At 48.1% G+C, this 16,766-nt stretch overlaps 1 long non-coding RNA gene across 1 annotated transcript; it reads left to right on the top strand.

Annotated features, from left to right (window-relative positions):
• The first annotated feature begins 11,661 nt into the window (after positions 1–11,661).
• Positions 11,662–13,607, top strand: LOC125757884 (uncharacterized). Its single transcript, XR_007415554.1, has 2 exons — positions 11,662–11,739; positions 12,528–13,607. It is a non-coding gene; the product is annotated as an uncharacterized LOC125757884 (long non-coding RNA).
• The last annotated feature ends 3,159 nt before the right edge of the window (positions 13,608–16,766 follow it).

Here is a 16,766-nt window from a genome sequence, read left to right as displayed (position 1 = left end):
TGTCATTGGAGAGAATGTACGAAGCACACCCATACACGCGCTAAGGCAGCCAGTTGCTGTCTTAAAACAGACAAGAGCCCACATCAAAAGGTTGGCTCCGACAAAACACTCCGTTCGAAGATCTTTCACCTCATCTCAGCTCATAGCGACAGCAAGGAAAGGAGACTGCGAGACAGGTTTGGCAAATCATATCTCTTTGTTTAATACGCACATATGAAATAAATCAAACTAAACATGTTTTTATGCTAACGAAATACAGTTGCCATATGGTCCTACCAGTTCCCGACCGAAGACTGTGCCTCGATCACCGGCTGGTGATCGAGGCACAGTCTTAACACCCGACACTACAGTCTGCGGTGCTTGCGTCAGCCGATGGCAGGAGAGACGAGGCAGGAGAGACGCGGGAACGGGTGCTGCCCACCGGAAAGCGCTGTTCCAGAACGACCGGCGCCGGTTTCAGCGGTCGCGTGCTTCCGCTGCTCCGGTAGACGCTCAAGTGGCAGGGCAACCAGCGCTGTTGGCCGCTTTCCGTTCGCCCAGACGGACGGCGACACAACAGGGCACGCTGCGAGCAGGGGGAGAAAAAACGAGGGTCATGCCTGTGCAACCTCACCTGTATTGAGTCATTTCAATTTCCAAACACATACATCATCCAAATATACACTCTGCCACGGTGTCTAACAAAGTACGGCAAACCTGAGTGCGAAGGCTCTTAAATTTTAGACATCAACGATCGACAGTCCCCTTTGCATTGATCAGCCTTCAGAATGATTTGCACCCACACTAGGCGTGGCCTGAGAAACAATGCAACAGAAGCCACACATGACAATAAAACATCCAAATTTAAATTAAGGACTCGTGACATACAGGTATTGAGTAAAGGATCAGCAAGGCGGCGGATTTCGGAGAATGGGCCAAGGCAAACATCAGTTTCGTAATTTCGATTTCACTCTTTATAACAATAATATCACCGCTTTCAATTGTGACACGCAACAAGCGCCCCAGCGTGGCTGAAGTGAAGACGAGGAGTAAGACGCCGTGGTTCGGATGGCCAGACAACCTCCATCTTGATTCCCTTCTCCACCGGTGTAAATCTATTTTAAGCTGGAAACCACCCAAAGGCCGAAATTTAGTTATGATGTTTCAGTTGTGCAGGAGTCTACAACAAACCACGAGGATTTCTCGAAATGTCGCCGTCATAGCGGTGTTACACGCGTTTTATGATCGAAAGGCGGCCCTCGCTCATATCGCTTTTTCCTTCAATACGCCACGTTCGTTTGCTTCAAATGTTAAAAAGAATATCGGCGGTACTTTATGGGTCCTTTAAATAGACTATAAGCTACAAGTAACATTTTGGTGAGGTACACCCGTTAGCAAAAGTTTGCGGACCACGGAAGCGCGAGCCGAAATGGCTTTCTTCACCATCTAGTCGCGAGCCGTCTGCAGTCGAGAGCATGGTCCGTATACTTTTGCTCACGGGTGTACGTGGTATAATGCAACGGTGTTTTATGCATCTAGAAACAAACATCCCGCGTGGTGAGTTTTGCTGGTGTTTAAAGAACGCCCGCGAAGTATGAATGCCTGCTCTCATACGCTGCCGTACTGCAGCGCTCTAAACCGTGCGATCGAGCGAAACTGGCGCGCGCACTGTCAAGCTATCTTTTATCAGGGGCAACGGCATTTCTCATGGGCGCCAAAAAAACGCCAGGCCTGCGTGGAAAGCGCAGCACAGTCACAGCGAAAGCTGGAAGAGTGGCATTTCTAGAGCCCGTTGTAAACACTCATGTGGCTACTAATGCAAGCACACTGGCAACGTACGGACTACGCCAAAAATCATAATTTTTGTGAAGTTGGGAAGCACCCACTACGACATTATTCGTCATTCTGCAGAGAAGCGAGGTACCATCTGTAAGGCATTATGTGTACTTTGATGATGCGACGGTTGATGACGATGAAGAATTGTAGCTGAGTCTTTCGTAATGGGTTGGAAGCTTTAAACGACTCACTAGTTACATAATTCGCATTGTGTGACGCCCGGTCGTTATTAAATGGGAAGCATTTCTTAGCGAACCTTTGGCACTTTGAGCGTTTCTATCTATCTACGTATCTATCTATCTATCTATCTAGCCGCCTACGTCTGGGTGCTCTCATGATCGGCTCCTCAACTTGGTGTCGACCAAAATTGGCACGGGAGGGTAAGAGGATTTGACGAATATGACTGACCGGTCATGACATCAATAACATGAAAATCCTGTCGAGTACGTCGTCAAACACTTTCCTCCAGACACGTGCGGCGCATACCCGTTTACCACGGGCCGCGGAGTTCGGGTATCCGCCACAGGTGATTGACAGTTTATATCTGCCTAGGAAAGGCGAGAACAGACATTGGTAATTTCATTGCGACAGCGTTAAGAAAAACCGAGATCGGCAGCGTTGACCCGACAAATGGAAAGGATAAAAATTAGGAACCCAGCAGGAATCGAACCCAAGCATTCTCAGTGGCAGTCAGGTATTCTACCACAGAGCCACGTCAGGTCTATAAACTGGTTTGGATAAACAGCCTATGCAGGCGTAACGCCGGTGCAACGTCGATTGTGGTTGTGGTGCTGGCTATTTAATTCTACAATAGTTTATAATAATATCTGGGGTTTAACGTCCCAAAACCACAATATGATTATGGGGGACGCCCTAGTGGAGGGTTCCGAAAATTTCGACCACCTGGGGTTCTTTAACGTGCACCTAAATCTAAGTACACGGGCCTCAAACATTATCACCTCCATCGAAAATGTAGCCGCCGCGGCCGGGATTCGATCCCGCGACTTTTGGGTCAGCAGTCGAGCGCCATAACCACTACACCACCGTTGCGGGGGTCTAGAAAGCAATAAACACTACATATGTACCCCTACGATACAGGCGTCATATCAGATTATCGTCAGTGGTTCCAGTGTTGGCCCCGCTTGGTGGTTCCAGCAAGGACGGTTATCAACGCTCGACGCTGTCCGCGAAGCAGTGTTCGAGAAACTTCGCGATTGTAGTAGATCGTTTTGTTAAGATTTCGCGCAGCACGTCGAATGTTCCAGCTTTGTCGAGAGATAACGCCGCCACCAGCGATATTGCTGGAAAGTTCGACAGCGCCTGTATAAAAGCCGACGCGCTTGACCGCTTGTCAGTTGATCGACGGTCGGCGCTCTGTTCGCCGCTATCAGTGCATACCGTGTGTATTGCTGTAAATTAACTTTCCGTTTCCCGGCCAGAAGTTCGGCCAAATAAACAGTTTCATGTTGAAAACGCCGACTGCTGTCTTCGTCAACGTCACGACCACGTGACAATATCATAAGATGGATCCATCCAAAATAGGGCAGCACAGTTCATCTCGAAAAACTATAGTTACCATTCAAGCGTCACGCGGATTAAAGCTGATCTTTCTCTACAATCATTGAATACGTGCCGTGACATGCCCTACCAACATTATTCCACAAGCACGTACACTCTAATAGGTAATGTTAATTTCACCTCGATGTCCCATCTCGAACGCCCAAAAGATTGCATAATAATTTAAGTTTTACGCGCATATATGGTGACGCTTTAACATTCAATTCAACAGCACTTCCACGCGCATTAGATTATGGAATAGCCTGCCAGACAACATCGCTTCATTATCCGACCCTGACACACTCCATGACCAACTAATTGCACATTTCCACTAAAGTCGTCCATTAACATGGCTAGATTTGTATATATTATGTCGGTATTGTGTATTTATTCTGTGTGTATTGTGTATTATGTGCGCATTATGTTTTGCGCGTTCAAAGTTTCTGTATCATGTAGAGTCGTTTCCTTTCTGGTCTTTGATACCTTTTTATTATGTGTTGAATGATGCGATTATAGAGCCCCCCTTACACAATGCCCAACGGGCCTGTAAGGTATTTCAAATACAAGGCTATGTCATGCTTTACCTTTTCCCCTCGTCCTTTCCTTTTTCCTCACTCTTACTTGCCTTTCCATTTCCCTTGCTATACAATATTATGCAATGCTATGCTATGCTCCTTGCTAAACTATACTACGCAATGCTATGTCATGCTTTACCTTCTCCCCTCCTCTTTTCCTTCCTCCTCATCTTCACATCACTACTACTCACCCTCATTTCCTTTTCGCACCCTTTAGACTATACTGTCTATACTATCCAAGGCTATGCTACGCTAGGATCTGCGTGGCACATGCCCGCTTTCTGTGGAGCAGCACACCCGCCGAGTTTTTTTAAACGACGGATGGCACAGCCTCAAGATTAAACAGCTCTGCTGTTAAAACCCCTACCGGCACGTTTTCTGCTACTGCACATCTTGCACTGGCTTCCACTTTCCATTCTATTGTAATGTAGATGCGCTGAGCGAAATGCACAAACGAGCACCGGAACAAGAGGACAGGACTAGTGGACAGGACCACTAGTCCTGTCTTCTTGTTCCGTTACTCGTTTGTGCATTTCGCTCAGCGCATCTACATTACAATGCCGTACCAAGTAGCCCAAATTAAAGCTTTCCTAATCTTTCTACTCGCGAATGCTTCCTGGCAGCACGCACACGAAAAACGTGCAGATGCACCGACAGAATACGCTGAAGGCAACCGTTGCGGACAATCGACGGAAACGGAGGATTTGGTTTGCTTTATTCAAGGCAAAATTGAACAAGATTGCCTTTGGGGACATGACTAAAGGCTAAGTAAATGCCTGACTTGGCCGTGCCACCCTGGCAGCAAAGCAGAAACATGCAGTACGTACAGTACGCAGAAAATTACAACATCACCTGTTATCTTACACGGGTACCATAGTGGAACAGAACTACCAGAAGTATGACTAAAAGCATAGAAATATAAGCAGAGTCCTTATTCGTGTGGTGGCAAATACAAACTAATGCATGTTTTTTATCGAATAAATTAACAAGAGACTTCTTGACTAGGGTTTCGAGTTGCTCTACAAGACAAATTAGAGTATAACAAACAAACAACAGTAAATACAGAGCTACACTCTATTCCACATACGTATTACAGCAAGCATAATTAAAGCGCAGTTTTACAGTTCGTGGGAGAGCTTGCGTTTCTCCAGCGAATATCATTCATTGAAATACCATTACCTATTGCTACTCAGACTGATAATGTAAGTTGAGCAGAGAATACTATAATATATTTAATCCCATATTTACGGACACTGCCAATATATTTTCTCAAGGCTGATGCGTACCATCTCATTCAGCGGATCATTAGGTTTCAGTAATAGTATTTAGCAGAGATCGTAGTTTTAAAAATGTAATTTGTTGAAAGAGTAATAGATAAAACTGTCAGGACCGATAGGTCAAGTTGAAGGGAAGCGTAAAAGCAGAGGCACAAATGAGATGTATGACTAGTCCTACCACGTTAGTAGCTATTACTATGCACTCACACATGTGTGGGTTGTGCAGAAATGGCAGGGCACTAACCTCAGTAGTCCGGCCACCGTTAGCAGACCGGCGTTGTCCATCCGATCGGGTAGGCATTGGCGCTGCATCGTGCCCGGCGTAGGCGATTCGAACCTGGCCGTTAGGAATAACGGCCATGCAGCCGAACGCCAGGTCGACTCTGCATCGAGGGGCGCTCCGTTTGGCGGCACTCGATGCAGGAGCAGTGCTCAGCTGAAAGAACGCGTCCAAGCTACTGTCCGCCTCCTGCAGTGTCGGCGAGCTCGAAGTGACGTAGGAGCCCTGGGCTGTCCCCGGCAGGCTGTCGCTGACGAACGATGCTGACGCGTCTCTCATCGTTGTGCTGGACGCGCTAAGCCGGTTGCTGAGATCCGAGGCAGCGTCGTACTCACTCCCACTCTCGAAGACGCAGTCGAGGAAAGCCTTCGAAGAGACGGTGTGGCTGACCTTCAAGTCCTTCTGGGACTACGCTGCTTCGCTGGCAGCGCACGAGCCACGTGGATATTGATGATGATTGTAGATTAGAGTAGACCCTGGAAGCCGTGGCTCATACCCACACTGGGGGATTGGCCAAGAACCGGTTAGTTTTTAAAGGAAAAATTGAAATTGAAGTTCAAACTTTGTTTAACTAATACGAAAGAAGTATAAATGAATTAGAGTTAAAATTATACAACTAATAATAATTTCGAATAGAATTGAATCATAAAACCGATAATTTGTTCGCGGGCCCGCTCCATTGCTTCGTCTTTGTCCTCTACATAGCACTTGCCCATAGGCACCGTCTACTGACCACAGGGAGCTGCTTTGCTCCCTGTGGCCCGTTCCAAGTTCGCTGACAGTGGCCGCTGGGGGCACGCAGAGACGCGCATCGCGTTCCATTTTGACCAGCCCCGTCTCTATATTGCTTTTTTTATCCGCTAGGCTATGTGTCGTGGCGCTTCAGTCACACTGGAAAACTCCACTGCATGGTACCTCTAGAGGAATATTGGCGATAACATCAGAGTGTTATCATAGGCGTGTACACAGATGGGGGGGGAGGGGAAGAGCGCCTCCTCTCGCCCACCCCGCCCATGCCATCTAAGGGGAGCGCCAAGACAGCCCCTTATCTTTATCCTGTTGGACCTATCTTGTCCTTGTTTAATTTGCATGGTTTGTTACGTTTGGCCCTTGCAATTCATTATGGCAGAAGCCATTGTGCATGCAACTGTCGGCCGGGATGCTTTCTCCCCGGGTCGGTGCTCGGACGGGGGCGCTGAGCTCCATCTTTTCCTGGAGGGGGCTTCTGCACGTGTGGCCGAGTGAACCAGGCATTCCATCGTGGACGGGTTACGAGGAACCAGACGGGGGAGTCGTGAACACCCCTTTCTCGCGCGGTATCCTCACCGTGGGACGGCGCCGCTGGAGACGTTGACATTGGACCAGTGCATGTCTTCACCTGAACACAGACATTAGCGTTTGCAGGTGTTCGAGACAGCGGCCGCCATCTCCTACGAAGTCATCGACCCCTGACCCCCCACCCTCCGGACTCAACCTCTTCGCCTGATGTTTACCGAACCGACTCTTCGAGGGTGTCAGAATGGAGGTCTTTATTAGAGTTTTATCGCTGGGTTCCCGCGGGCTTGGGGGCGCGCGGGCCCTTGCGCTCTTTTGTATTCTCCGTGGATGCGGCTGGGAGTACAAAGGAACGCAAGAGCGTGCGTACGCAGGTGGCTTGGGGTCCCCAGCACTAAAACTCTCCATTGTGTGGTGCACTTGTGAACCAAATTGGACATCTCGACCGTGCTCCTCATCAGCGGATGTATTGAGTGGCCCATTTTCATCCTTTTTGATGGGCGGAGCGCTGAGAAGGCAACAGAATGAATTAACGGAAGCTGCTTTCACCGCTTCCCGAGTGCCTCAATGTTGGTAGAGGCGGGGCTATAAAAGCCGAAGGCTTTTGTACAAAAATGTTCTATCTCTCTCTTTTAACACTATAAATAAAACTCTGTGTTCTTGTAAGAACGCGCCCCCTCACTGGAAAACATCGGCTATGCGGACGACGGCGGGAGCCAGATACCGTAGCGAGACGAGCCGCACCCCATCCCTTACAACTGGCAGGCAGCGGTGAGATGAGCCTTGCGACATGGTGCTGTGTTGTATTGAGCGCTTGATTTTTGTTTTAACTCTCCAGGCTTCATTTTGTGGTAAGAAAGGGCAAAATAGACAAGCACCCGCTTGTAGCACGAAGCCACAAGGAAATACATACGGATTTTTCAGAACGAAAGCCTCATAGTCGCCGAAAAATTCGTCCTGGTCTGGGGTTCGAACCCGGGACCAACGCCTTTCCGGGGTGGTCGTTCTACCAATTGAGCTAACCAAGAAGTTAGCAATCGGCATCGCGAGGGTGAATTCATCGACAACTGGAAGCACCAGGGGGGCTATTTTGTAAGCGTTCTGTCACAGAACGGAGGCGGTCCGTTCTATCGGTCCGCACGCGATTGGTGGAGGCTCGTTTGACGGTCAAGACGTGAGAATAGGCAAGAACGGTCATAGAACGGTCTCCGGACGGATACAAAACGGTCTCCGGACGACTTGGATTGGATCGAAATTTGATTCTCCAGCCCTAGCGCTTGCGTTTCAATCAAATCCAAGTCGCCTGGAAACCGTTTCGTATTCGTTCTATCGATATAACGCATACAGTTTCCTATAGATACGCCAGAGGGAACTCTGGCGCTAGTGTCTATGGGAGCTGCAACGCATGGCGCTTCAGCCAGCATGGGAATGATGGGTAGTACACGGATTTGTCTAAACTTCGTTCTTTCTGCTCCGTTTTGGCTCCGCGTCGCCTGCGTTCGCTTTGTCGGAAGGCGAAGTTTAGCAAAAGTCAGCAGTTCCACTTCACCACTTTCACCGTTTTAGGATCACCAATTCAAATCTGGTCACGAAGTTCACAACGGTCAACGGTCCATTCTTTTATCCGAAACGAACGCCTAAACACAGCAATAAACAAAGCCGCAGGTGCGTTCGAAGCCGTAAGCACGAAGATTATGCAATTCCGCGTACTACCCATCATTCCCATGGTGACTGAACGATTGCAGTGCCAGAGTTCCCTCCAGGTAATTGTAAAAAACCCTATGATAGAACAGAGCCGGAGACCGTTCTATGACCGTTCTTACCTATTCTTACGTCTTGACCGTCGAGCAAGCCTCCACCAATCGCGTGCAGCCCGATAGAACGGACCGCATCCATTCTGTGACAGAACGCTTCCAAAATAGCCCCCCTGGACACATATTGCAAATCAACTCTGCGGAATCCCGCAAGGTGGCGGAAGGGTTAAGAAAGAGAAAATAGACAACCACCCGTTTGTAGCACGAAGCCATAAGGAAATCCATACGGATTTCTCAGAAAGAAAGCTCTATTGCCGAAAAACCCGGACCAGGACGAATTTTAAGGCTGTGTGTATTAAGGCTGTACAAGGTGGTCAGCCCGTATATGCCGGGAAGATAAAGCTGGCAACTGGCCACGTCTCCCCATTCACATTTCCTTCAGGACAAGCTGCGGTGACTAGCAGCATGCACGTTACTAGTGTGCAGATGCACCGTCAGAGTGGCCTGAAGGTTGCCGTGGAGGACAATGCAGACACAAAGGGCAAAGTGGAGAGAACAGGCAAAGAAAGATTCACCTTAAAGAATAATAATAATATATCGCATTTTACGTACCACATCAACGGTGTCATTATGAGGCAGGTTGTAGTGGGGATTTGCGTAAATTTCAACCATCTGGTGTTTTTAACGTGCACCGACATCGCAGAGTACACGCGCAACTAGCATTTCGCCTCCATCGGAATATGACTGCCGCGACCGGGATCTTACCCTCGACTTTGAGGCCAGCAGCCGAGCACCGCAACCACAACACCGTCCCGGCGGGCAAAGCTTCAGCTTCAAGATGTATCTTATCACCGCCATTATGAATACACAGTCACAACAGTTCCTAAATTTTGGGAGTCTTCCGTGACTTTAATTCGTAGGTAATTTGCTAGCTAAATGTATTAACAATGGCAATGGAATTTCAGGAAAGAGCGGCACCTTATACTGCAGGATTTTGTACATTCACAGCAACTGCAGTTATATAGCTCCTGAAAACTCTTGCGTAGTATGTCATTACGGCGCGTCTATAAACATCGAAAAGTGGTGTGGAGCGCAGCTGTACAGGCAGATGCAATAATCAGAGGTGTGACTATCTTCTGCACTCTCACATACAGGCTGTTTCACTCTTAGGGGAAAAGTTGAAGCGTATTGCAACGTGCTCTGAATTTTCCCTTATGTATTAAAAAGCCTGTACATACACTCTGCCATGTGCCGGGAAGGCTGCGCCTACTTAGCACTGTACCAACTAACATCTGTGGTTCGGCAATGGTCAGCAGCTGTGCCCTTGGAATCCGATCGCCTGGACTTGCGCGCTGCATCGTGCCGGGCGAAGTGGCTGTGACCGCGATGGACAGCGACAAAGGCCAGGTAGCCCAGTGCCTGTGCAGCGCTGCAAAGGCGGTCTGTTTCGGGGCATTCGATGCAGGAACGAAGCTCAGATAAGACAACGCGGCGACGCCATGTTCCAACTCTTGCTCCGTGGGTGTGCTGAAGCTGATGTAGCCGTCACCCTTTGCAGTCGGCAGGCTGTCGACAGTGAAAGGTAATGGAGCTTCCACGATCGAAGTACGGGAGCCGAAAAACAGGTTCCTTAGGCCCCGTGTGCGCATCCTCCATGGAAACATCCGCGAACGACACCTTCGAAGAGACGTTCTGGATGGCCTGCGCACCCTTTCTTCTAGAACGCTGCTGGTTCGAAGGTAGTGCGCGAGCCGTGCATGTTGATGATGATTTCATCTGAGGCCCGCTTATCTTCTTTGTCTTTCTCTACTTCGTAGAATTTGCCCATCGAGGAATATTCACGATAACAATAGAAATGAGTGCATAAGGGGGCGATCGGAGATCTCTGTTCGTTCGCGTTCGTTCTGCGGTGCCTACGTCACAGAAGTGAGAGGAGGCGCAGCTCTCCCGCCTAGAACCGCCGAGAGGAAGAGAACAGCCAATCGTGAAGCGGACGGCTTTCCGGAAGTAGACGCGCATCCTGTGACGTCGGCACAGGGACCGTGAAGCGTTTCTCGCCTTTTAATAAATATAATTACTTTACAGAAAATTATTGTTTTTGCTTCTCAAGCTCAAACACTCTTTCAAACAGCAACAGCCTTGAGTGATGATATTTAATAATGTTAGTTTTTTTTGACGTCGTCGCTAGATGGTGTCGCGCACGCGAAAAAAAAAAGAGAAAAGTAGCGGCTGACGCAGTTTCAAAATGTCGTCCGATCGCAACGTCTGCTTTTGTTCTCGGGTGTCGGATCGTCAAAAGGAGCTTCTGCTGGCTTTTGTGAAAGAGCACCCACAGATCGCGACGCTGTCGTGCCCGCTGGAGCCGTCGTTCACGAGGGAGGACCGGGACGACATGTGGCAGGAGCTAGTAGCGCTTTTGAACGAAAAAGTCCCTGCGCGTAACACCAGGGCCCAGTGGCAGGCCCGATGGAGGAATGAGCGCTACTATTCGCAGCAGGGTCTTGCCAAACTCCGAGGGCAGCAGAGGTGAGTGCGAGCACAATTGTATTGTGGTCGGTCATCTTACACGTCCCGCTTGTGCTTTGCAGCGGCACCCGAGGCGGCCAGATTTCGGATTACCGCGGCCGCGTCGTGCTTGACAGGGACGAGTGTGCGAGGCCCATAGTTCGGGTGGTCTGAATCGGTAAGCACTGGCTTAGAATATCATTGTTACTTGTATGCTGCGAACAAGTGGGCTCGTTTGCTTCGAGCCATTACGCGCTGTTAGTTTTACTTTTTCAAACAATATCGAGTGGATCACCCGGCCGCCGCGTTAGCTGAGGTGCTAACACGTTGCGCCGCCCAGAACAGAATGCGAAACAGCCACATTTGCGGTGATGACGAAAGAACAGCCGCGAACTATATTTCGAAGCTCACTAGAGCACCCTACGTGTTCCAACCCATTTCTCAGACCCTCGAGTCGAGTGAGGTGCGTAGCCAGTAGGCTTGCCTCCCTCCACCCCTCTCTCCGAAGTCTGTGTGTCATAGCATGCCGCTGTTGAAACATTCTAAAAAAACATTGCTATTGTCCACTTCCACTCCATACTTCTTATTGCACTCAATGTGTCAATCAAGGAACTTCTTACTATAACAGGTGAGCCCTGCTCCAGCTGCTACTGGTGTGGCTGAAGAGGATGTGGCCCAGGATCTTTCCCGTGCCCCAATTCGTAAGTTTCGCTGATGTTTTTGATTAACTGTAGATGGTGTTACATGCTCACAGGTGATGCTCATGCGTGCAGACATATGTTTGTGAAGAGATGACATCTGTGGGCATAAAGACAAAAGGCTGCACAAAAAAAATTTGGCAAACGGTTGCAGGAGCTAGTTGTATGCATAACTGTCAGATGGAATAAACAGGTGTCCTGCCTTGCAGTTATGGTGAAATGTAGCAAAAAGGTAGCATTGCAAAAATGTTCAACATCTTGAAATGTTTCCCTATTTTGTCACTTGCTTCAAAAGTGAAACTGAAAATGTGCTATTGCTAAATATACTGTTCAAAAAGCAAGCTCGTTATATAACTTTTTCACATAGCCATCATACACAAATGCACATGTTTGCACCTGTGTTACACCTGCTTGCTGTATGTTTTGCATACTGCAGCAGCTAGGGTTTCGGAAGGAGATTGTGTCAGTCATCGTGTAAAGCCGGGCAAACTATTGTGTAGCCCTGAAAAGGGCTGTTTGGTTGCTTCTCATGCAGAGGTGCTTAGAGGCGTGAGATGCGTTTGATGAGATGAGCGAAAATGAATTCCAGCACCGCTTTGGTCTGTCCAAACGAAGTGCGTTGGTTGTGCGGTGAACCAAGCACCATTCATGGATGCCGTTGGGTCAGTGGATTTTCAACAGAGAGGAAATTGTTGCACACACTGAAATTCTTCACGAACAGAAGCTTCCAGCGAAGAGTCGGTAGCAGGAAATTTATAGATGATAATGGCAACACATTTCTTGGTTTCCAGCTCATGCCGCAGCTGCGAGATGGGGGCAACCGGCAGGCCGAGGCGCTGGAGTTACTAGCCGCAAACACCAGGCGGCAGGGCCAGGCATCATTGGAAAGCTGCGCCAGGTTCAACTTCTCGGTGACGCGGTCCACGAATTGCAAGGCGTTGGTACCCTCGCCCGGGCCCTCATTGCAGCGGAAGGCACCTGCACAGTGATTTGTAAAGACTAGTTGTACATATATGTAGATTTATTTTTGTTCACATCACGAGCTATGATACGCTGGTTTGCTTCAATGGTGCCCTGCAATTTTCTTTCAGTTAATTTTCTTTTTCTGCATATCAGAAGCACTGATGTGCTGTTTCATTGTACATAGTAAAGTGTAGCTCAATGGTAAATCGTGTCCTGCGATGTCATTTCTTTTTAATCTCATCGTGCGAGGTGATGCATTCAGCAGTTTTGTAGTACATGTGCATAGCACAGTGTGGTTTCATTTATAAATCATGTTTTGCCATGTCATTTTTTAAAATCTCATTATACAAAGTCATGCATTGAGCAATTTTGTAGTATATGCACATAGTGCACTGTAGTGTATCTTTATGTTTATAGTGTATACGTGTAGAATATTGTGGCACACTGTACGTTTTCTATCGATTTTTACACATCCTAGAAAAAAAGAAAAGCGTTTGTGAATGGTCTAGGTTGCACAACAATTTTGAAATATTGCAATACCAAAAAATAGTTGACGAATACGTGTTCTGTTGCTTAGAAGTGTTTAGATAACAGGATTGGGTACAAACAGAAATCAATAATAGAGGAAGACATATCAGCAACCAACAACTTGCATTTTTTAGCGAGTTCAATTAATACCGGTTCGACTGTGCCTTGTTTTCATGTAATACAATGACTTTCGTGCTGCGAGACGCGTGTGTTGTTGCAGAGGAGCAGCAGGCACTTTGTAATAACTCCATTTGTATATTATAAAAGGAAGCTACTTTTATATTCTTTTCCTTGGCATTAAATTTAAAGGATATTTATTTATTTTGCTTTTTATGTGCATTGCTCGTGATACTTGTAATAAAATTTCAATTCTGACACCACCCTTGTTGTTCACTTCATTTACAAGCACGATTCTTGTTGCACTAAAGCTACCGCATCTTGCTGTCCTGATTCAAACAGCCTTTTCCGGTTACCACTTTGGCTGTGAATGGCACCATGTGCCATTCACAGTTGAGCTCTCACTTGTGCTTAGTGTGAAGCGCCATATTTTACAACCTGGTCGAAGCATTTCATCAGCATGGCGTTGTGTGACAAGGGGGCATAGGTCGGCAAACTCACTCATGAGTTGACTCACTCAGATTCAGATCGAGCTGTGAGTCCAAGTGAGTAATACATTGGTGAGTTCGAGTCCGGGTGAAAACATTTTAGTGAGCCTGAGTCCGAGTGAATCCGCTTGAGGAAAATTTTGGTGCGTCTGAGTTCGAGTGAGCCCCAAGAGCAAAATATATTTCACGAGTGAGTCAGGGTGAGCTTCACATTTTTTGCCAACCTATTCAAGGGGGTTATTCATTGATAGGAGAACGCTGTTTCGTTGATGTGTGTAGCAAACATTTGAAGTGTAGTAAAAAAAAACACAGTGACAAACACAATGAACAAAGACAAACACGCACCACACAATGCTGCCGAGGTCGTTGCAGGCGGCGGCGTACTCTGCGCAGGTGCTCAAGCATGCAGGCCCTGTGGTTCTCGAAACAGGTTCACTACACGGTTGCGCTGCTGCTGGCTCCCGTTGTGGTGGTGGTGGTAGCTCAGCTGCTGCTGGCAGCAGTCAGCATCGTCGGTGTCGTCATCGTTTCCTTCGAGAACAGGCTCATGTGCCGCCAACGCAATGTCGTGCAGAGCTGCACAAGCAGCAATGATGCTTGAGCAGCTGTGCACAAGCTTACAGCGATGCACCACTCCACAACATTGCGCATGGCGGTGTGGGCCTTGTTGTAGTGGTTATCAGGGGTGCCACGAGCTGGTCGTCCGGGCACTGGTGTCAAGAACCACGGTTCTAATGTATAGCTGGAGTCTCCTGCACGAGGTCGGCATTACAGCTGTAGTGATAACGTCTTGAATGTAGCAAGCATTGACAGCACTTACCAAGCAAGCCGAAGTTTTGCTTCCAGGTGCTGACGTAGAGGGCTGCCCCGCCATACCCACTAGTCATGACATGACCCCAGGAAACATGGACTGACATCCAGAGGTCGGCATCACATGTCTGCAGAATTAAATTCAGTCAAAATTGTACCCATAAATGACCTTGGGTACAATGTTGGGTATTATGTTAATGTAACTACATCTGTCTTCACTGTTACTGACTGTTGAAACATAGCTATGGACAAATCATCGACAGGGTAGGACTTGTACCATAAGTTCTAACACGAGGACGATGCAGTGTCAAAGGGTAGTCTGCATGTTTACTGCTTGGAACAACCCATCTTCCAGCCACCAAAGCCTTTTAGCCAAATTACTGCTGTATGTTTAAGGCAATGTATCACAAAATATCTACAACACGAAAAACTTCGACTGAAAAAAGGGTTATGAAACAATGCGTATTTAATGTACATGCTAGGGCGCGTTCCGAGGGACCGAAATAAAGTTTATTCATCCATCCACGTATTGATCCATGTAACGTACATCACGACAATGAACAATAAGGACATACTACGGCACATTCTGGGAGCGCTAATCTCAACAAATACAATCGAGAATCAAGCTTCGGGTACACATGGCGAACGAGCAACGGTAATATTATGCACTGTGCAGGCCGCTGAACCAAAGTGTACTCCGCGTCACATGATTTCATCGCTTATCCTAAGCGAAGTGCCCTGAAACGAACCAATTCCCGTTCTGGATAGATCGAAAATACCGCTCCCACTTATACTCAGTTGCAACAGCCTCAGTAAAGCGGAAAGTTTAAGCGATATAAATGAAACAATTCGCTACGCATACAATGCATGAATAATACTCACGATCATGGTGTTGAATGCGTAGAGTCCCTTCCCCGACATGTAATGCGTCGTGTCCGCGGAGCTCAGGCCATGGGGCTTCGGGATTGCGATGAGCGTACCATCCACGCACCCGACCACAACGGGAATCTGCCCGAGCCGCGCGAACGCCGCCTTTGTTCGCTCTTCGCGTCTGTGGTCTCCGGAAAAGGCCACCCACCGTTTTTGCCCGCGAACGACAGTAATGGCGTGTTCCGGACGGACGACTGCGACAGGCCGCTGAATTCCTCGCAGCCGACAGCTCGCTGGAAGCATCCGATCGCAAAAATCTCAGCGCGCACAACGCCTTCCGCTCTGTTTAAATCCCACTGGTTCGTTGGCACCCGATGACGAGGCCGAGATCAAGGTACAGTACGTTTCGAGAAACGAAAGCGACGCCGGAATTCACACTCTCTCATCTCTTCAAACGCATTTCGCACCTCCTACCATTCTGCATCTGCTTCGAGAAACGCCAACGTAGCAAGGAAGCACCGTTGCAAGCGCTATTTTCTCAAAAATCAGCTGTTGCGGCAGCCGCAACCGCCGCATCACTCGAAATACATGCAGTGCGACGCCGTTGTTCGCTCGAGAGAACGCGAGCGAACGGGCTCGCTCTCCGTTCACTTTTAGCAGACGACATGCTCGTTATGACGCGGCATGACGTCACCAAAAAAGAAAACATCAAGGAAAAAAAAGAAATGGCCACGCCCCTTAGAATGGCGCGAGTTGTCCGGCTTCAGCCAATCGCGTGCGATCATCAGAACGAACGCGAACGAACGGCGCAGAACAAAGATCTCCGATCGCCCCCTAAGTTTCGTTTTTAGGTGTTATTCAAGTGAAGAAAGCAACGAAGTGTGTTTTAACGCGATAGCGTTAAAGAGCTCGTTTCGTAGAAATTCCGGTGTCGCTGGCATTGGCTGTGTGCGAAATATCATCATCTTGTCCATGACCGAAAAATCGAGAGAGATGCAAATAAAATAAATAATAAAATATTTGGTTTGAGTGAGAACCATAGAGCTACGCTAATGCTTGGAACTCCTTCGGAAAAAAAACCATATATGAATGTCCTGTAGGGAAAGGAGTCTCCATAACGCATGTAATACTGCGTGGCAGAAGCGTAGAATCGCGCCAAGCGTCAACACATGTCAATTGCGCAACGATGTGATGTTTTAAAGGCCCAGCCACTACAAAGCGCTCAGAGATATTTAATCATCATCAGCTGCAAAA

The sequence above is a fragment of the Rhipicephalus sanguineus genome, chromosome 1 (assembly GCF_013339695.2).
Source record: "Rhipicephalus sanguineus isolate Rsan-2018 chromosome 1, BIME_Rsan_1.4, whole genome shotgun sequence".
Taxonomy (NCBI): Eukaryota; Metazoa; Arthropoda; class Arachnida; order Ixodida; family Ixodidae; genus Rhipicephalus; species Rhipicephalus sanguineus.
This window is presented reverse-complemented; position numbering and strand designations above follow the sequence as displayed.